General features: G+C 47.5%; 1 protein-coding gene across 9 annotated transcripts in view; it reads right to left on the reverse strand.

Annotated features, from left to right (window-relative positions):
• Positions 1-21,957, reverse strand: part of FAT3 (FAT atypical cadherin 3) — a 451,950-nt gene that overhangs the window by 353,220 nt on the left and 76,773 nt on the right. The gene's annotated exons all lie outside the window — the stretch shown is intronic.

The following is a 21,957-nucleotide window of genomic DNA, read 5'->3' on the forward strand; positions in this document are numbered from 1 at the left end:
TTTAACAAAACAGAAAGGGAGAACAATATATGCACACACAAGCAACAATTTTTCATTATATTTTTTGTCTGTGTGTATGCATACATATGCATGCACACATACATACAAATATATACATGGATATGTATACACTTTTTTAAGATAAAAAAATTCCTATGGAATCCAACCACATCTGTACGTACATGTAGATAACATAAAAACCACAGTGGAAAAAGAATAAAATCAGACACACATTTGAATAAGTTCATATAAGATGATGAATCACATTCTGAAATTATTGTTTATATTTACCAATAGTTTCAATTAAATCTAAACTTGATTGCTTTTATAGCACATTGGAAGACTTCTTTTTAGTCCCAAACTTTGGAAAGAACAGGATTCTCACTGTCTATGTAGCACTGTGACAGTCAAGGTTATCAGGATTTATATGGCCAGCTAAAGATCACATAGTAAAATCTGAGAAATCAAGAAAAGGTAGTACATAAAAATGAGAGTCAACCATTACTGACACCTACAAAACTAACAAAAATCAAAATTAAGGAAGAACTATGGCTATTTAAATGTAACTGCATATACACATGCACATGCATACCCAGATACTGAAAACACACAAAACACAGTGAATATAACTGCTCAACAAAATTTCCAGGTAAAGACTCAGGTCAATAAATGTCACAGCCAGATAGCACATCAGACTTAAGTCCACTTTTGCTTATGTACTACAAGGTATTTGTAATTACCATCACTAGTATCCACCCAGTACATGTGGTAACGTGCAGTAAATGAAGAAAGGGCAGAACAGTTTTCAACTGGTGAATGCTGAATGCATTCCATAAACACTCCATTAGTTATTTATTCCAGCATCATCCCAACCTCGGAAAAAGGTTATCCAACCTACTGCCTGTCCTGCTGCGAACTGAGCCTGAAGACATTCTTGCTCAGAGTGAATTCCTGCCTGCACTCATTTCACTCTGTAAGCTCTGTAAGCTCCAGGCAGAATTTTGCCACAAATCAGAAATGGTTTCATTGCCAGCAGCCTGTCTTAATCCACACGTGGTCCCATTTCACCACCTCAAAGCAGCAAGAGCCCTTCCATTGCTCTCAAAAGGTGAATCAAAGGCCAAAGTATAACACTGCAATCAACAAGCAGACATTTGAGGAAGATTTGGACATACAATCCAATTGCATATTAGTCCCAGTGCCTCATTTGGGGTACCTGTTTTTCACTCAGAGGATGGTGACACACTGGAACAGGTTGCCCAAGGAGGCTGTGGATGCCCCATCCCTGGAGGCATTCAAGGCCAGGCTGGATGTGGCTCTGGGCAGCCTGCTCTGGTGGCTGGCGACCCTGCACATAGCAGGGGGGTTGAAACTAGGTGAGCACTGTGGGCCTTCTCAACCCAGGTCATTCTATGATACAGAGATAGGGGAAGCAGAGACTGGCGAAGATTGCTGGAGGGTGCTGCAGAAGATCTGAGTGAGGCTCCCACTGATGGCTTTCCACTGAAAGAAAGGGAAAGGAGCCTGAGGAAACCTGTCAGATGCTTAAAGTGAGGCAGTATGAATAAGCTCCCTTGTTACAAAGTACCTTCACTCATGAAAATCGCAGAAATCAATTGCAAAAGGCAATTATTAAAAGACCCACTGCACACATGCGTGGTTCTCACTGTTATTTAAAAGCTGCTTGAAAATGCAGTTTTCTCCAAGCTAGAATATAGAGTGGAAAAGGATAGGAAAAGTTGTCAATAATGACAGGAGTTAATTTAAATTTCCGACATGATTTCAGCATCCCTTAGGAGATTAATAAATTGCAGACAAGTTTTGGAATAAGAATTCATGTTAGTTATCACTTCCAATATAACTGAATTACTATTGCATTTTTAAGTACTAATGACAATCAATTTATTGCACTGATGTTAAAACGTTCACACAAAACACTTAACTTCCTGATCCCACAGTCTATATCCCATTTCTTAGCATATTAATCAGTTTGATAGCTTTCCCAAATGTTTGTCAAGGCACACATCTTTCAACACACTTATTTGTACATGCAGCTCCCCCTGCCCTTGTTTCCTTTTTATTTTCTATTTTAATAACCACAAGTAAAGAACTTCTCATCAAGAAAATAAACATCTAAGATTCTACCACCTCCTGGACTTGCATTCCCAGCTAACGAGGCAAAACCCCATGGAAGCACAAGTGGCACTTCCCTGTCTGAATACACCCAGAGTGTATTTGATTGCAACTCAGCATTTCTCAGAAACAGGTCAATTTGGGGTACAAAAAGGTATAGTATTCCATTTGTGTCTCATTCAGCAGTATAGTTCTTCTGTCCACACCACAGCTCAGCCCAAGAGTTTTTTTCTCTCATAGCCATCAACATCAGGTTTCCAGATCCTTTGTAATCAGAAATCATCTCTCCTGAAAAATACCACAAGCAAAGAAAACTGCCACAAATAACTCTACCTTCAGATACAGACTCTGCAGTGGCAGACAGGTACCAGAATAGACATTTACAAATCTATGCATTATGAGAAAGCTGTGTTTATTCCAGGCAATATCATGGGACAACTTTACGCTCACTGCATTTATCTATTTCTTTTTAGAGAAAGCCAGGGCCAAAACCTAATCCCAAATGCACAACTGTAAATCCACTTATGTCAGCAGTCTATAAGGTTTTAGTGGTTCAGTATAACCAAGATCCGGAAGCAGTAAGTTCCACATAGAAACAATATACGATACACACAGACCTATGTTCATGTGTACGTACACAGAGCGTGTGTTTGTGAATGTGTTTCAGTTTTGTACACATGTATGCAGAAACAATTTGTATATTTTTAGGTATAATTTCAGGGTTGGCACTGGAAGAATTGGACTTTCTCATCAGGCAGCACTTTTAGAGTCTGATTTCCCTTCAGATGCAGTATGCAGCGTTGTAACAAGCTCCTCACTGAAGTTATTCATCTATCTATACATTTACATGGTCATCATTATTGTATTATTTGAAAGTCCCAACAGACAAGCTATTAAACTTTCACTTGGGCTACCCAAGAATGTTTTATTCATTTACTGAAATCCTTTCTTCTGGGGTATTTTTTAAGAGCTCATAACACATACATACTTAACACACAGGAAATGTAATGTGATAGGTTATAGAAACAAAGTACAAAGCAACCCACCGTAAATTAAGAGGCATTTCTTTAAAGGCACCTCTTGTCAAAAAAATGTTATGGTTTTGAGTGAAGAGAAAGACTGTGATTGCTTGTGCTTGATTTTGAAATGTTTGGGCAGGAGCTACTAAAAAAAAAAAAAAAGTCCCCCAACAGTGCAAAGCTGCAAGAAACAGCTTTTTTTTTATACAAGAACAGAGACTAAAACACAAAACTTTCTAAATACCCAAGGAGGCAACAAGATGACATACAGTACGAGTCCAACAACCTTCCACTCCAGGTCACGTTGAATTCTCTGGTCTTGTAGTGGAAAGAAAGGAATGGAAACATAGAAGGTGTGGTTTCATTTTTAATCTTGTTAAAACCAAATTTAACAGTGACAGAGAATTATGACTTCAAGTTTAGTTCTCCACTCAGCTGCTTGTCCTTCGTCTTTTGAACAAGGAATAACTATATAACTCAGACCTTGCAGAGTAGCTCCAGGATCTGTGGGCGGATGGTGCTCCTTAGAGGAACTATGAGAGTATGAGACTCAATCCTTTTTTTTCATCTTGGCTCTGGCAATCTGCAGCCTACCAGACTGGGAAGAACAAATTCAGTCCCAAGAACTGCCAAGACTCCCACACACTAGAACTGTGGGTCTAATCTAATGTGCAGATGCAAAACAAGTGCTGTATGATCCTCCTTTTGGTTCCCTCTCCCAAGACCAATTCCTCCAATCCCAAAGATCTCCTACTGAAAAATACACTAAAGAGAAAGCAATATATATACTCTTGGGTAAACTATGATAATACTGAACAAATGCCAAAAGGACTTTTAGAAAACGTGAGGAATACAGCAGGTAAACTTCTTCAGCAGGCAGAAGGAATAAGCTTTTAGCAATACACAAAAGGAAAAAGAAAATTATTTTCCTTTTCCCCTATTTATCCCCCATGTCCAAATATATCCCATAGGAGTATTTGCAGCTGACCATTAGATAAATCATAGAATCATAGAATGGTTTGTGTTGGAAGGGACCCTTAAGATCATGCAGTTCCAACCCCCCTGCTATAGGTAGGGACACCTCCCTCTAGACCAGATTGCTCAAAGCTCCATCCAGCCTGGCCTTGAATGCTTCCAGGGAGGGGGCATCCATAACCTCACTGGGCAACCTGTTCCTGTGTCTCACCACCCGCACAGTTTAAGAATTTCTTCCTAATATCTAATCTAAATCTATCCTCTTCCAGTTTAAAACCATTTTCCCTCCTCCTGTCACTATGTGCCCTTATAAGAAGTCTCTCCCCAGTCCTGGGCTACCCAAGAATGCCCAGAACCCTTCAGGTACTGGAAGGCCACTATAAGGTCCCCCCTAGAGCCCCAGCTCTCTCAGCTTGTCCACGTAGGAGCGGTTTTCCAGCCCTCTGATCATCTTTATGGCCCCGTCTGGACCTGCTCCAACAGCTCCATGTCCTTCTTATGTTGGGGACTCCAGAACTGGGTGCGGTACACCTGGCAGGGTCTCATGAGAGCAGAGTAAAGGGGTAGAATCATCTCCCTCAACCTGCTGGTCATGCATTTCTAGAAAGATATAGTTGGCCTTCTGGGCTGCAAGTGCAAATGAACTTAAAGAGTGTCAGCATCTAATATTATACAAATATTTGAAGAATTTCTACAGATCTTTTTAAAGAGAAGGGAAAAGAAACGAATTTCACAGAATCACAGAATCTTAAGAGTTGGAAGGGACCTTTAAAGATCATCTAGGCCAACTCCCCTGCAACGAACAGGGACATCCAGAATTTGCCCTTGGTGAAGATAGGCTGGTTTTCCCATATCACCTCCTTGTCGTTTTTTGTACTTCACCTCCCAGCTTCACCACAAAGACTCACTGAAGCTCTTATCTAAAAGGCCTTCTGGACAGCAGTACGATGCAAGCAGGAAAAAAAAAAAAAACAGCTTTTTAACTCGAGAAGACAATTTTATGAGAATCAAGGTATTTATGAACCTTTGTCCAAAAAGGAAAAGAAGAACATGAAAACAAGGTTTGGTCTTGCCTAAAAGTTTTTATCATTATTTTTATTATTCCTGTAGAACTTGTGAAAGTCAGGATGTCTCATCAGACAGAACAGATGTGGTTAGTTCAAGGTGTAGAAAATACTACAATTGGGAAATACTAACCCCTCTCAGGAAAGGTATCATAATTCTCATTCAAACAATAGTGTTGTGGTTTCGTGATTTTTTGTCGTCAGTATTCCACATCAGAACATCATGTGGACATTTACTACTTACATGCTATTAAATAAGCAGCTTTACAGCAAGAAGGTATATTTGAAAATATGAAGGACTTTTTTTAGAAGGCAGGAAAACATCACTTGCATCTGACATCAAAATAGTAGGTTGCAGAATGATGCAACTGCAACAGGAACAGAAGGAGGTTTTGTTGGAAGTGACCTCAGTCTTCCGAGTAATTCCTTTCTTTCACTCAAACAACATCAAAAGCGGCAGTAGCCTTCTTTTAAAACTTAAAGTATAGTCATGCAGGAAACTCTGCTTTGCATTTGTTACCTACTTAAGTCCTACATCAAGCTGCAACACTGATAGGAAAAACTGATTTTCACCAAGTCAACCATTTTGCAGTCAGGAAATGGGACCCACGTACATTACTGCCTTCTCCTGGGAAGAACCTCTTCCATAGTTTAGAACTACAGAAAACTCTTCAAAGCTCATAGAAATCCATATTTAAGGCATATAGAAAACAGTCATGTGGGAGTGTGAAGACAAGGATGTCTGTCTGCCAACATACTTTACATATGATCTAGAGATAGCTATGGATTTTATACTCTTTATTCAATATGCAGGCACTATTATTGGCATTCTGTCAAATGAAAATACTGTGAAAGAAAATAACATTTAAATGACACTTTCTCTAGTCAGGCATCTAAACTGTACCCAAATGTACTCCAGCATAATCTACCCATCTAGGAAAGGCTTAGAATTTACTGACCAGGGAAAGAAATTAGAATCTACAATAAGAACTGTTAGTGCCATATGGAAATGAATTAGAAATGCACGTTCAACTCTAGGCAAGAGGGAAAAACCACTCAACTGACACTGATAGTAGATTTATGCCAGAGAATATATTCATAGGGCTACCAGCTCTCTGATGAGTACAAAGATATGATTTTCCATATAGTTTATTGTATCACGATGTCTTTATTCCAAAAAGAGAAGATGAAGAGAAACCAACCATTCCTGCAAAGTAACCCCTTGCAACAGATAGCGCAATAAATCCCAGTCTTCGCTAGAGCTGCAAATCCTCCTGCTGCCAGCATATAATTCTGCACAGGAGAAAGGCCGCTCAGCATGCAGCAAGTGTAATTCCAGCCTGTCCCTAGGAAGTGAAGATTTAGCCACCCAGCCTTATGTTATGAATAACTTAGGCTTGCTAGCCGTTGCTGGGGATTTTTCCATGAAACACCAAATTTGCCCAGTGTGAGTTCATCAGCAAATACTTATTATTATTAACTTGCAAGCAGGAGTGGGTGTTGTCTGTCTCCTCAGGGAGCTGCTGCAAAGCATCTCAGAAACTCTCCCTCCCACCCAAAGGATGAAACATGGCCTGGAGAAAGGGCAGTGGGGGAGAGGGGAGGAAAAATTAGCTGCCATGTGAGATTTGTCAAAAGGGAAGTCCAGGGAGCAATCTTAGAAGGGATTTGAGCTTGTCACATAGTGGTCTGTCCCAGAGGAAACAAAGACCAATACCCAGATCTTATGTTTCATATCCAATCCCCCAGGCTCCTACTTCTTAATTACTGTAAAATGAGAAAGATTTAGGACAGTTTAAAAAGGAGCAATCTATGTTCATTGGGACTGCGTGCTTCCCCATGACATACATACAGAGATGCAACTTATAGCTTCTTCAGCTTTTCTAAAAGGAGCAGTTGGCTCACTGCAGAGCTGCACTCTGAGCAACTCTCCCTGCAGGCAGCGGGCTGAGACAGGCAGCAGAACCACACTGCACCATGCAGAAAATCCACCCAGGGCAAACACAGGGGCATGAGCAACATTCAGGCAGAGGAACTCAACTGCAACAGCACAGGAACAGTTATCCTAATTATAAAGTAAAGAAACGATAAATAATACACGAGCTCAAATCCACCAAGAGCTGTGACACAGTGCTGATGCAAAAAGGGCCTCTTCCGAAGACTACAGAGAATAATTCCTCCTTCACACATATGAACTCTCCAAGATCATAACCTCCATTTTCTAGCAGTCAGGAAATTAATAAAATCATCATTCCTACAGCCTGTGTCATTGTGGTGGCAGTGGGTTCGGGACAGTGGCAGCACTAAAGGCATTGGTGCAGGAGAGCGCTGCTGTACGGGGATTGGGGGCATGTTCCCAGGGAGGAGGAAGGGTGCTAGGTCAGGGATAAAAGAGGCATCCGTGGCTGTGAAGTGTCCAGAGACAGCCATGCCCCAGGGGAGAGAACACATTTTGAGTAGGAACCTACGTCCCTGCGAAGTAACGCAGCGTCCCCCAGAGTAAACAGGGAGGACCGGTGAGTGCTGCAGCATGCTGGGAAGCATCCAGAGCACACTGGGAATCCTCAGCTGGGCCAGTTCTGCAAAGATCCTGGGCGCATCACCTTCATAGAGGAGGCTCGCACCAAGGAGGCCTTCTCAGAAAGGGAAAAGGGCAGCAAAACACCACAGCAAGATCTGCTGGGGAAGGGGGGGAGGCCCTGAGGCACGGCGGCTCACACTCCCTGGTCTGTTTCGTCCCTCTGATTATGACTGCTGACTGGTAGTTCAGGCCGGCAGCCATGAAGTCGCCGAGAGAAGCCTGTGGGCTGTCAAACGGGACTTTGAGGCACTGGCGTGGTGTCACGGCTCCAGCCCGGTGCAGCCCGGTGCTGTGACTAAGGGGGTGGAGGGACAAACGAACCCGTGAACCAGGAAAGGGGGAAAAGAGGTAGTGAAAAGGTAGGGAGATGGGCCTAACAACAAAACAGCGGCAACGAGCTCAGGGAGAAAATAGTACTGCCAGTCCAGGTCTATTTGAGCCAGCTCAGTTTTGGCAGCACGGTCTACCTGATGGTTATTTTGCTGTTCTTCAGTAGCCCGACTCTTGGGCACATGAGCATCTACATGGCGCACCTTTACAACCATATTCTTTATTCGGGCAGCAATTATCTTTCCACAGCTCAGCAGCCCAAATAGGTTTACTCTTTCTTTGCCAGTTATTTTGCTCCCACTGCTGTAACCATCCCCATAGAGCATTTGCCACCATCCATGAGTCAGTGTAAAGATAAAGCATTGGCCACCTCTCCCGTTCAGCAACATCCAAGGCCAGTTGAACAGCCTTTATCTCTGCAAATTGGCTCGATTCTCCTTTTCCTTCAGTGGCCTCTGCAACTTGTCGTGTGGGGCTCCACACAGCGGCTTTCCATCTGTGATGCTTTCCCACAATACGACATGATCCATCTGTGAACAGGGCATATTTCTTTTCATTTCTGGTAGTTCATTATATGGTGGGGCCTCTTTTGCACGTGCTACTTCTTCTCCTGGTGATGTTCCAAACTTTTTACCTTCAGGCCAGTCCATGATCATCTCTAGGATTCCTGGACGGCTGAGATTCCCCATCCGTGCTCGTTGTGTAATCAGTGCAATCCACTTACTCCAAGTGGCATCAGTTGCATGATGGGTGGAGGGAACCTTTCCCTTAAACATCCAGTTCAGCACTGGCAGTCGAGGTGCCAGAAGGAGCTGTGTTTCAGTACCAATTACTTCAGAAGCAGCCCGAACCCGCTCATATGCTAAGGCTAAGATCTCCTTTTCAGTTGGAGTGTAACCCTCTTCTGACCCCCTGTAGGCTCGACTCCAGAATCCCAGGGGTCGGCCTCAGGTCTCTCCTGAGGCTCTTTGCCATAAACTCCAAGTGGGGCCTTTCTCTCCAGCAGCAGTGTAGAGGATGTTCTTTATATCCTGTTCCATTCGTACTGGCCCTAGGGCCACGGCACGGGCTATTTCCTGTTTAATCTGTTCAAAAGCCTGCTGCTGCTCCGGGCCCTATGTAAACTCATTCTTCATTCGCGTCACATGATAAAGGGGACTTACAATGAGGCTATAGTTTGGAACATGCATTCTCCAAAAACCTACTACACCCAGGAACGATTGTGTCTCTTTCTTATTAGTGGGTGGAGACATGGCACTGATTTTGTCAATCACATCTGTTGGGATGTGACGACGGCCATCTTGCCACTTTATACCTAGGAACTGAATCTCCTGAGCAGGTCCTTTCACTTTGCTCCGCTTAATAGCAAAATCAGCACACAGAAGAATTTGGATTATTCGCTTTCCTTTCGTGAAGACTTCTTCTGCTGTATCGCCCCACACAACGATATCATCAATGTACTACAGGTGCTCAGGAGCACTGCCTTGTTCCAGTACAGTTTGGATCAACCCATGGCAAATGGTTGGGTTGTGTTTCCACCCCTCGGGCAAATGGTTCCAAGTATACTGAACGCCCCTCCATGTGAAAGCAAACTGTGGCCTACATTCTTCGGCCACAGGAATGGAAAAGAAGGCTTTAGCAATGTCAATGGTGGCATACCATTGGCTGCCTTTGACTCTAGTTCATATTGGAGCTCTAACATGTCCGGCACAGCAGCACTCAGTGAGGGTGTGACTTCATTCAGGCCACAGTAATCCACCGTCAGTCTCCATTCTCCACTGGCTTTACGTACTGGCCATATGGGGCTGTTAAAGGGTGAGTGAGTTTTGCTGATCACTCCCTGATCCTCTAGTTGACGAATCAACTTATGAATGGGGAGCAAGGAATTCCTGTTGGTGCGGTACTGCCGTCTGTGCACCGTTTTTGTGGCAATCGGTACCTGTTGCTCTTTTACTTGCAGCAACCCCACAACAGACGGATCTTCTGATAGGCCAGGCAAAACAGACAGCTGCTTAATGTTGTCTGTGTCCACAGCAGCTATCCCAAAGGCCCATCGATACCCCTTAGGATACTTGAAATGCCCCCTTCTGAGGTAATTGATACCTAGTATACATGGAGCCCCTGGGCCAGTTACATCATAGGATGTTTTTGCCAGTCCTTGCCAGTGAGGCTTATCTCGGCCTCCAACACAGTCAATTCTTGAGAGCCTCCAGTCACCCCGGAAATATGGATTGATTCTGTCCCTTCATGACTCGAGGGCATCAGAGTGCACTGTGCACCAGTATCCACCAGTGCCTTATATTTCAGTGGTTCTGATGTGCCAGGCCATCGAATTCACACAGTCCAATATACTCGATTATCCCTTTCCCCCCCTGGCTGAGGGCAGGGCCCCTCTATTCATTACCTGTGATAACTGGAGCAACTGCACTGGTGGTTGATCTGCTTTGTAATTCTTTCACCCGTGCTCGTAGTACAGGAGTAGCTTGGTCGTGCCATTTTCTCATGTCTTCTCCGTGGTCACATAGGTAATGCCACAAGGCAATTCGTGATGTATTGTTCCTCACTGGAGCTGGAAAGCGTTTGCCTTTAATAGCTGAGATTTTTGATGGTGCCCATGAGCAGGGAGGTTCATTATCGTTAATTAGTTGGATTTGCATTAGTTTGATCAGCTCCTTCATTAGACTCTTTTGATTATCCTGATCTTCACCGGCATTTCTGATACCGGCACAGGTTTGTCACAATTAATCAGTAGTGACATTTGCTCCTGCATTTCATTCAGTTGGTCCGTTATTTGTGAGATGGCGGCAATGGAAACATGAGTTGGGGGTAGCTGTTGTTCCTAGTTTTGGAGCGTAAGAATCAATTCCAAAACTAAAGGTATTCTTTCTTGTTCCCGGTATCTGTCATTAGCTGACAGTAGTGTGCCGGCATATCTGTCTGGTGCTGTTGTTATGAGTCTCTGCTATATCTCAGGCATCATCCTCACTCTTTCAGGATCGCGGTCTTGTCGTGGGTGGTTAGGAACAAAGTTAGGGTCAAACAGCATTTCCACCACAGCCATTTCCCTCAAATACTGGATACCCTTTTCAACTATATCCCATCTTTTCATCACAGGCTTCAAGCCGTCTTTGAAGTGATACCTTTCTTTCAAGGCTATTAACACTCGTTCCCAAAGGGTGGCAGACTCATCCAAACATTGACCAATTCCTCGGTCAATAGCTGGGTCTCTGGCAATGGCTTCTAGTTGGCGAGCTTCATTACCATCTAGAAACAAACTATTGGCCCCACGGTCCCAACAACGAACCAACCAGGAAACAGTAGTTTCATTCAGGCCCCGTGTGAACTCCTTTCTCGAGCCTTGGATTTCAGTCATCTTCAGAGGCCGACGAGTAGTAATAAGGATGTCCTCATCATCAGTCTCTTCTGCATGTCTCTTAGTTTTTCCTTTTGCTTTTCGCGATGGTGGTGGTTCTGAGGAGGGCCCCTCGCCTGGATCTTCCTCCTCCTCCTCCTCCGCTTCCTCTCTTTTCCGTTCCAGACGCGTGGACACACGTTTCCATTTCTTGCCTTCCACAGGATCAACTGATATTGTTACTGGTGTCACTTGTAACTGATCAGATTTGACTTGGAGATTCTCCACTTTGGCTTGAACCTCAGCTCGGAAACTCTCTCTCTCCAGAATAGTATTATATAGGGCGCGGTAAGCACAAGCCAAACCCCAAATAAGTTGTACCTCCTTCGAGTTATGTAAGCCGTGCTGTCCCTGACTCAAATACTGACTTAGTTTCTCAGGATCCCACAGATGTTCAAGCGTAAAATCCCATGAATTGCGGGTCCCCATGCTTTTAAGATCTTTCCTAAACCTCTCCATATTCCCTGCCAGTCATCATTCTCTGGTTCTGGAGGAGACTCCCTCACTTTGTAAAGGAATATAATCCAGGAAAGCAATAGCACGCACACCAACATGAGTATTAATTCGAGATTCGAAAACCGTCTGACAAACCAATAAGGAAGCCTGGTGACTGATCTGAACATTGTGCTGTTCGTAAAATTAGCCATTGCATCTGGGATGTGAATGTCAAAATTCAGACCATACCACATTGCATACAGGTACCATGCAGGTGTCACGGTCAATGCCCTTAGGTAGTTATATATGAACATAATTCCACAACAAATAATTATGGCCCTGATAATTTGCCAATAGGTTGAGAATAACATGACAGCTTGTAAGCCTTTACTCAACACCCCCAAAATGAAAAGTGGGTTCATTGCTGGTGTCTATTAAAAAGGGGTTAATGAATTGAAAATGACAAGAGGAAGGAGAAAAAAAAAAAAAAAGGAAAAGGCACTACTCAAACTGAGCAGTGCTCAAAGTTCACAAATATCCCAGAACACTGGCAGAACGCCTAGTCTTTCAAGGTACACTTTTCCAGCACAGAAACCTAAACTACTGATAATGCTACCTAACAAAGCTCTCTAAGAGCAGACAGAGAGATTCGTTCAAAAAGCAAAAAAACAGAAATGCCCGCATTCTCCACCAAAAATCTGTCACAGAGTTAACGAGATCAATTTACACCCATGACAAGGAGCGGTAGGCCCGTGCCCTCCACTCCCCAGCCCACAAAATGGGAAGGAAGAGAGGAAAAAAAAAAACAGCGGCAACTATCTATGGAGGAAAACTTATTTTACTAACTCTGATATTGTAATGCAAGATAACACAATATACTACAATCTGATTGAAATTGAGACTAATAAATCAAATAAAATAGGAGAGAGAGAGTTCCCGAGACCGATTCAAACCGGAAAAGCTTGGAACGGCCAGGAAAGCACCCTCCAGCACCCACTGCCAGGCAATAAGACAACGCCCCACCCAGAAGGGCCAGATCCCATGACTTCTGTAATGTATAGGGATAGGTGTCTGGAACTGGAGCATTAACACTTGAACTACAAGTACATTACATGATGCTTTGATGTGGAATACTGAGAACCAAAAACAAAAACATAAGACAATGACATTGCGCAACCTAGTCTACGAAGCCTGCTTTGGCACAGGGCTTGGACTCGATCGTCTCAAGAGGTCCCTTCCAGCCCCTACAATTCTGTGATTCTGCGTCAGGGAGAACACTGCGTTGCTGAGGAGGAGAGGACAAACAGAGACACTGCTACGGGAGCTGTAAAAGCAAAGGTTCAAATCTCTTGCTCTGTACTATCAGATATTCTTTTATTTTCTCGCCTACGTATAAATAAAGGAAATTAATCCCATATTCATGGCTGTTGGACTGAAGGGGTCAAAAGGATGGGAGAGGAGCACCTGACCTCCGTTCACATCTGTTTACGAGGGTGGATAGTGATAGCACAAGGGGGAATGGCTTTAAACTAAGACAGGAGAGGTTTAGGTTAGATAGTACGAGAAAGTCTTTCACTCAGAGGGTGCTGACACACTGGAACAGGTTGCCCAAGGAGGCAGTGGATGTCCCATCCATGAAGGCATTCAAGGTCAGGCTGGATGTGGCTCTGGGCAGCCTGCTCTGGTGGCTGGCGACCATGCACATAGCAGGGAGGTTGAAACTAGGTGAATACTGTGGGCCTTCTCAACCCAGGACGCTCCACGATTCTGTGATTCTATGATTCTATGACCTCATGCGATCATGAAAATTACAGAGTGCAGACGGGTTGGAAAAAGGGGAGACGGCACAGGGAGGTGGGATTTGGGGGTAGGGTCCCTAGCCCCAGGCTGGGTGCACAGCTGCACCCGCACCGGGAAAGGCATTGTGACATCACAGGGCGGGGGAGGACTTCAGTCTTTATGAAGTCACGCTGGCACCCTCCCCCAGCTCAGACACGTGGGGCGGTCACTCCGTCCTGGTGGTCACTGCTGGAGCTCTGCTCTGGGTGACAGCCACTTGTGTGTTGAGAGTGGTCGACTTGTGTGTTGAGAGTGATCCGTGGGAGAGAACAGGATGAAGGTCAGCCTGACTCTCTTCCTGATCTTACTTGCTTTCATGTCTCCAATTCCTGACTTTGCCAGCTGTCTCAGCTGGGCCCGGAATTGGGACAAAAAGCTGCTCCTTCCCGAGGAGCAGCATCCCTTAGAGACCGAGTGCCAGGCCTCCAGCTGGCTCTCCTGGCTTGGTCTAACCACCTGCCCCATCAAGATCAAGGATGGCAACAAAAACCAAGTCCTTCACGAGGAGGACGGCCCAGGTGAAACCAAGAGACAGACCACCAACTGGCTCTGCTGGTTCGGCCTAACCACCTGCTCCACCAACATGGAGGACGGGAACAAAAGCCATGTCCTTCACGAGGAGCAGCGCCCGCTTCAGACGAAGAGCCAGACCACCACCTGGCTCTGCTGGTTTGGACTAACATCCTGCTCCACCAAGATGGAGGACGCGAAGAAAGACCAGGTCCTTCCCAAGGACCAGCGTCCCAGTGAGTCCAAGAGCCAGCCCTCCACCTGGCTCTGCTGGTCTGGACTAACCACCTGCTCCACCAACATGGATGATGGGAGAGAAAACCATGTCCTTCACAAGGAGCAGCGCCCGGTTGTAAACAAGAGCCAGACCACCACCTGGCTCTGCTGGTTTGGAGTAACCGCCTGCCCAACCAAAGTCAAGGACAGGGACCACAACCAGGTCCTTCCCAAAGAGCAGCGTCTGGTTAAGTCCAAGAGCCAGCCCTCCAAATGGCTCTTCTGGTTTGAACAAACCACCAGCTCCGCCAAGATCCACAACGGGAATAAAACCAAGGTCTTTCACGAGGAGCAGAGCCCGGTTCACACCAACAGACAGACCTCCAACTGGCTCTGCTGGATTGGACTAAACACCTGTCCTGGAAATGGAAATCAAAAACTTGTGCGCCCTGAGGAGAGGCTGCCCATCAATGCTGAGCGCCGTGCCTCCAACTGGACCTTCTGGATTGGCCTTTCTCCACACCCCAAATGGGTCCCGTCCAGGGTCAGCGAGCCTGTTGTTCCAGAGGACCCAAAGCAGCAGTCCCCACACACCGAGCAAAAGGCCTCCAGCGTGCCTGACACCCAGCACCACCTCTGGGGCGTCCTTATGCAACACCCGAAAACTATGATCTTTATCGATTTTTTGGGAGACTGGTGTCTCTTTCGGCTGATCAGGGTTGTCCACCGGCTCCTGAGAGCATTGTGAAGACATCAGGCACAGGTTAGCAATCAGCATTCATACTGCACAGAAGGGACTGTGGGTGGGGAGCAGGGAACCGCAAAGGTCTGGTCTGTGAGGGCTTCCAAGAAAAGCAGACCTCCAGAGGTCCATCAGCTCTCCCCTGAGACTTGCCCGGCCGCAGGGCTGACACCCAGCCGGAGACCCCCATGCAAAACGGGGCCTGCCAGAGGGGCGGTGAGCCCCACGGGCTGCCCCGAGCTGTCCTGTGAGGCTGGAAAAGCGGTGCAAGAATCAGAGCCCTGCAGGGTGATGCTCTGCAAAACGAGCCTGCATCTCCTTTCTCTGTGCTCATGCCGTGTCATTTCCAGGGAACGGGACAAACGGCCTCAGCTTCCACGGGAACAGAGTGATTTCCACAAAGCGCTTCTGTCCATCTGGCAGCCTGTGTGTCAAATGGTGACCAAAGGTGGCGCTGAAGGCACCTGCGATGACAACAACGTCTTCTACTGGGTGGACACCAACCTCCCCCAGATCATCACCTCCATTTCCTAGCAGTCAGGAAATTAATAAAATCATCATTCCTACAGCCTGTGTCAGTATGGTGGCAGTGGTTTGGGACAGTAGCAGCACTAAAGGCATTGGTGCAGGAGAGTGTTGCTGTACGGGGACTGGGGGCATATTCCCAGGGAGGAGGAAGGGTGCTGGGTCGGGGATAAAAGAGGCATCCGTGGCTGTGAAGTGTCCAGAGGCAGCCATGCCCCAGGGGAGAGAACACATTTTGAGCGGGAACCTACGTCCCTGCGAGGTAACGCAGCGTCCCCCAGAGTAAACAGCGAGGTCCTGTGAGTGCTGCAGCACGCTGGGAAGCATCCAGAGCACACTGGGAATCCTCAGCTGGGCCAGTTCTGCAAAGATCCCGTGCGCATCACCTTCATAGAGGAGGCTCGCACCAAGGGAGCCTTCCCAGAAAGGGAAAAGGGCAGCAAAACACCACAGCAAGATCTGCTGGGGAAGGGAGGGAGGCCCTGAGGCACGGCGGCTCACACTCCCTGGTCTGTTTCGTCCCTCTGATTATGACTGCTGACTGGTAGTTCAGGCTGGCAGCCATGAAGTCGCCGAGAGAAGCCTGTGGGCTGTCAAACGGGACTTTGAGGCACTGGCGTGGTGTCACGGCTCCAGCCCGGTGCAGCCCGGTGCTGTGACTAAGGGGGTGGAGGGACAAACGAACCCGTGAACCAGGAAAGGGGGAAGAGAGGTAGTGAAAAGGTAGGGAGATGGGCCTAACAACAAAACAGCGGCAACGAGCTCAGGGAGAAAATACCACTTTTCTAAGGAGGACAGAGGAATGCAAGATTCAGAAAACAGATGAGGTTTTCCAAAAGCAAGTGTCGAGTCTTGCACCTTGGAAGGAATAGCCGCAACTATCAGTACAGGTTGGGACACGACCTGCTGGACAGGAGCTCTGCGGTGCGCAACCTGGAGGTCCAGGTGGACAACAGGTTGGCCATGGGCCAGCAGGGTGCCCTGGTGGCCAAGAAGGCCAATGGGATCCTACAGGGCATTCAAAGGAGCGTGGCCAGCAGGTCAAGGCAGGTGATCCTCTCCCTCCTCTCTGCCCTGGTCAGGCCTCACCTGGAGTACTGCGCCCGGTTCGGGGCTCCCCGGTGCATCAAAATGTCGGGATCTCCTGGAAAGAGTCCAGCCGAGGGCCACGAAGATGATCAAGGGCCTGGAGCACCTCTCTTATGAGGAAAGGCTGAGCGACCTGGCTCTGTTCAGTCTTGAGAAAAGAAGACGCAGAGGGGATCTGATCAATGTCTCTATCTAAGGTGACGGAGGCAAAGGAACAAGGCCTAGCTCTTTCCAGCCGTGCGTGGTGATAGGACAACGGGAAACGGCCAAAATAGGAAGTTCTGCACAAACGTGCAGAAGAACGTCTTCACGGTGAGGGTGGCAGGGCACTGGAACTTCTGCCAAGGTAGGCTGTGGAGAGTCTCCTTGTCTGGAGATGTTCAAGACCTGCCTGGACGCCAACCTGTGCAACCTGGTCTACGGAGCCTGCTTTGGCACAGGGCTTGGACTCGATCGTCTCAAGAGGTCCCTTCCAGCCCCTACAATTCTGTGATTCTGCGTCAGGGAGAACACTGCGTTGCTGAGGAGGAGAGGACAAACAGAGACACTGCTACGGGAGCTGTAAAAGCAAAGGTTCAAATCTCTTGCTCTGTACTATCAGATATTCTTTTATTTTCTTGCCTACATAGGAATAAAGAAAATTAATCCCATATTCATTGCTGTTGGACTGAAGGGGTCAAAAGGATGGGAGAGGAGCACCTGACCTCCGTTTACGTCTGTTTACGAGGGTGGATAGTGATAGCACAAGGGGGAATGGCTTTAAACTAAGACAGGAGAGGTTTAGGTTAGAAGTAGGAGAAAGTCTTGCACACAGAGGGTGCTGACACACTGGAACAGGTTGCCCAAGGAGGCAGTGGATGTCCCATCCATGAAGGCATTCAAGGTCAGGCTGGATGTGGCTCTGGGCAGCCTGCTCTGGTGGCTGGCGACCATGAACATAGCAGGGAGGTTGAAACTAGGTGAACACTGTGGGCCTTCTCAACCCAGGACGCTCCACGATTCTGTGATTCTATGATTCTATGACCTTGTGCGATCATGAAAATTACAGAGTGCAGACGGGTTGGAAAAAGGGGAGACGGCACAGGGAGGTGGGATTTGGGGGTAGGGTCTCCAGCCCCAGGCTGGGTGCACAGCTGCACCCGCACCGGGAAAGGCATTGTGACATCACAGGGCGGGGCAGGACTTCAGTCTTTATGAAGTCACGCTGGCACCCTCCCCCAGCTCAGACACGTGGGGCGGTCACTCCGTCCTGGTGGTCACTGCTGGAGCTCCGCTCTGGGTGACAGCCACTTGTGTGTTGAGAGTGGTCGACTTGTGTGTTGAGAGTGATCCGTGGGAGAGAACAGGATGAAGGTCAGCCTGAATCTCTTCCTGATCTTACTTGCTTTCATGTCTCCAATTCCTGACTTTGCCAGCTGTCTCAGCTGGGCCCGGAATTGGGACAAAAAGCTGCTCCTTCCCGAGGAGCAGCATCCCTTAGAGACCGAGTGCCAGGCCTCCAGCTGGCTCTCCTGGCTTGGTCTAACCACCTGCCCCATCAAGATCAAGGATGGCAACAAAAACCAAGTCCTTCACGAGGAGGATGGCCCAGGTGAAACCAAGAGACAGACCACCAACTGGCTCTGCTGGTTCGGCCTAACCACCTGCTCCACCAACATGGAGGACGAGAACAAAAGCCATGTCCTTCACGAGGAGCAGCGCCCGCTTCAGACGAAGAGCCAGACCACCACCTGGCTCTGCTGGTTTGGACTAACATCCTGCTCCACCAAGATGGAGGACGCGAAGAAAGACCAGGTCCTTCCCAAGGACCAGCGTCCCAGTGAGTCCAAGAGCCAGCCCTCCACCTGGCTCTGCTGGTCTGGACTAACCACCTGCTCCACCAACATGGATGATGGGAGAGAAAACCATGTCCTTCACAAGGAGCAGCGCCCGGTTGTAAACAAGAGCCAGACCACCACCTGGCTCTGCTGGTTTGGAGTAACCGCCTGCCCAACCAAAGTCAAGGACAGGGACCACAACCAGGTCCTTCCCAAAGAGCAGCGTCTGGTTAAGTCCAAGAGCCAGCCCTCCAAATGGCTCTTCTGGTTTGAACAAACCACCAGCTCCGCCAAGATCCACAACGGGAATAAAACCAAGGTCTTTCACGAGGAGCAGAGCCCGGTTCACACCAACAGACAGACCTCCAACTGGCTCTGCTGGATTGGACTAAACACCTGTCCTGGAAATGGAAATCAAAAACTTGTGCGCCCTGAGGAGAGGCTGCCCATCAATGCTGAGCGCCGTGCCTCCAACTGGACCTTCTGGATTGGCCTTTCTCCACACCCCAAATGGGTCCCGTCCAGGGTCAGCGAGCCTGTTGTTCCAGAGGACCCAAAGCAGCAGTCCCCACACACCGAGCAAAAGGCCTCCAGCGTGCCTGACACCCAGCACCACCTCTGGGGCGTCCTTATGCAACACCCGAAAACTATGATCTTTATCGATTTTTTGGGAGACTGGTGTCTCTTTCGGCTGATCAGGGTTGTCCACCGGCTCCTGAGAGCATTGTGAAGACATCAGGCACAGGTTAGCAATCGGCATTCATACTGCACAGAAGGGACTGTGGGTGGGGAGCAGAGAACCGCAAAGGTCTGGTCTGTGAGGGCTTCCAAGAAAAGCAGACCTCCAGAGGTCCATCAGCTCTCCCCTGAGACTTGCCCGGCCGCAGGGCTGACACCCAGCCGGAGACCCCCATGCAAAACGGGGCCTGCCAGAGGGGCGGTGAGCCCCACGGGCTGCCCCGAGCTGTCCTGTGAGGCTGGAAAAGCGGTGCAAAAATCTCAGCCCTGCAGGGTGATGCTCTGCAAAACGAGCCTGCATCTCCTTTCTCTGTGCTCATGCCGTGTCATTTCCAGGGAACGGGACAAACGGCCTCAGCTTCCACGGGAACAGAGTGATTTCCACAAAGCACTCCTGTCCATCTGGCAGCCGTTGTGTCATATGGGGACCAAAGGTGGCGCAGAAGGCACCTGCGATGACAACAACGTCTTCTACTGGGTGGACACCAACCTCCCCCAGATCATCACCTCCATTTCCTAGCAGTCAGGAAATTAATAAAATCATCATTCCTACAGCCTGTGTCAGTATGGTGGCAGTGGTTTGGGACAGTAGCAGCACTAAAGGCATTGGTGCAGGAGAGTGTTGCTGTACGGGGACTGGGGGCATATTCCCAGGGAGGAGGAAGGGTGCTGGGTCGGGGATAAAAGAGGCATCCGTGGCTGTGAAGTGTCCAGAGGCAGCCATGCCCCAGGGGAGAGAACACATTTTGAGCGGGAACCTACGTCCCTGCGAGGTAACGCAGCGTCCCCCAGAGTAAACAGCGAGGTCCTGTGAGTGCTGCAGCACGCTGGGAAACATCCAGAGCACACTGGGAATCCTCAGCTGGGCCAGTTCTGCTAAGATCCCGTGCACATCACCTTCATAGAGGAGGCTCGCACCAAGGGAGCCTTCCCAGAAAGGGAAAAGGGCGGCAAAACACCACAGCAAGATCTGCTGGGGAAGGGAGGGAGGCCCTGAGGCACGGCGGCTCACACTCCCTGGTCTGTTTCGTCCCTCTGATTATTACCGCTGACTGGTAGGTCAGGCTGGCAGCCATGAAGTCGCCGAGAGAAGCCTGTGGGCTGTCAAACGGGACTTTGAGGCACTGGCGTGGTGTCACGGCTCCAGCCCGGTGCTGTGACTAAGGGGGTGGAGGGACAAACGAACCAGGAAAGGGGGAAGAGAGGTAGTGAAAAGGTAGGGAGATGGGCCTAACAACAAAACAGCGGCAACGAGCTCAGGGAGAAAATACTACTTTTCTAAGTATGACAGCGGAATGCAAGATTCAGAAAACAGATGAGGTTTTCCAAAAGCAAGTGTCGAAGTCTTGCATCTTGCATATAGACATTAAATAAACCATAGTACGTCCTGCACCAATATCCAAAGGAATTTCTTCACAGTGAAGGTGATGGAGCACTGGCACAAGCTGCCCAGGAAGGTTGTGGATTCTCCTTGTCTGGAGATATTCAAGACCCATCTGGATACTTACTTGTGCAGCCTGCTGTTTCGGGCCTGCTTTGCAGGGGAATTGGGTTCAATGATCTCTAGAGATTCCTTCCATGTCCTACAATTATGTGATTCTTGATTTCTAGGATAGCTGCATCATGTAGCAAAAAGAATTCATGCTCCAAACACAGGAATCAGATATTTTGATTGGGATTCTCAGCAGGTTTGGGATTTGAGAACGAAACCTAGATTAGCAGTTTTCTTTTTCCTTTCGATAGAGCAAGTTTCTGCAGGGTACTGGCTCATGTCACAGAAGTGCAGACATGACTCAGATCTACCTCCATTTCTGGAGCAATCCAACGGAGGTGTCTACAGCCAACTCAAGATGCTTATACAGAGCTGACTTCTAGGCAGTGCTGAGCAACCATTCTGAAACACAACCTCCCAGAACTGCCTCCCATAAATCAGCCTCTGACAATTTGGAGCCAGTCTTCATCATCAGATGTTCACATAAAACAAACAACCAGTGATGAATACAATCACTAATTTCTGCATCTTCCTGAGCAAAAAAAAATTTTTTTGTCAAACAGGCAGCATTTAGAGAAAAGGCTGCAGCCATCGCTTTTTAAAATTACACACAGTTTAGGTCATGCAAATTGATTAACCTGCCAAAATAAGAAGCAAAGCATGGATACACTGGGTCAAAGACAACACAGTTTGTCTCAGATACTTGGAATCCACACTGCAAACTGAAATAGAAAAGTTGATGGATACACCTTAAACCGAACAAAGCTAGCACAAAAACCCACTGATTCCCTTTCCAGGCTATGTATTAAGGCCAAAGCACAACAAGGAACACAACTTTCCTTCAAAGCCCATCTTGGAATGTTATCTGCATGAAAAACATCTGAATCCATGGAAGGTGTGGACTCCAATTATTTTCAATGGGATACTGTAACATGCTGTTTCTGACACAAGGAAGTGGTGATGGTGCCAGGAAACAGACCTGCATTTGCAGCACAGGAGAATCACAGAATGGCCCAGGATGGAAGGGACCTCAAGCATCA

This window comes from Meleagris gallopavo, chromosome 1, assembly GCF_905368555.1.
Source record: "Meleagris gallopavo chromosome 1, MGAL_WU_HG_1.1, whole genome shotgun sequence".
In the NCBI taxonomy this organism is placed as follows: domain Eukaryota; kingdom Metazoa; phylum Chordata; class Aves; order Galliformes; family Phasianidae; genus Meleagris; species Meleagris gallopavo.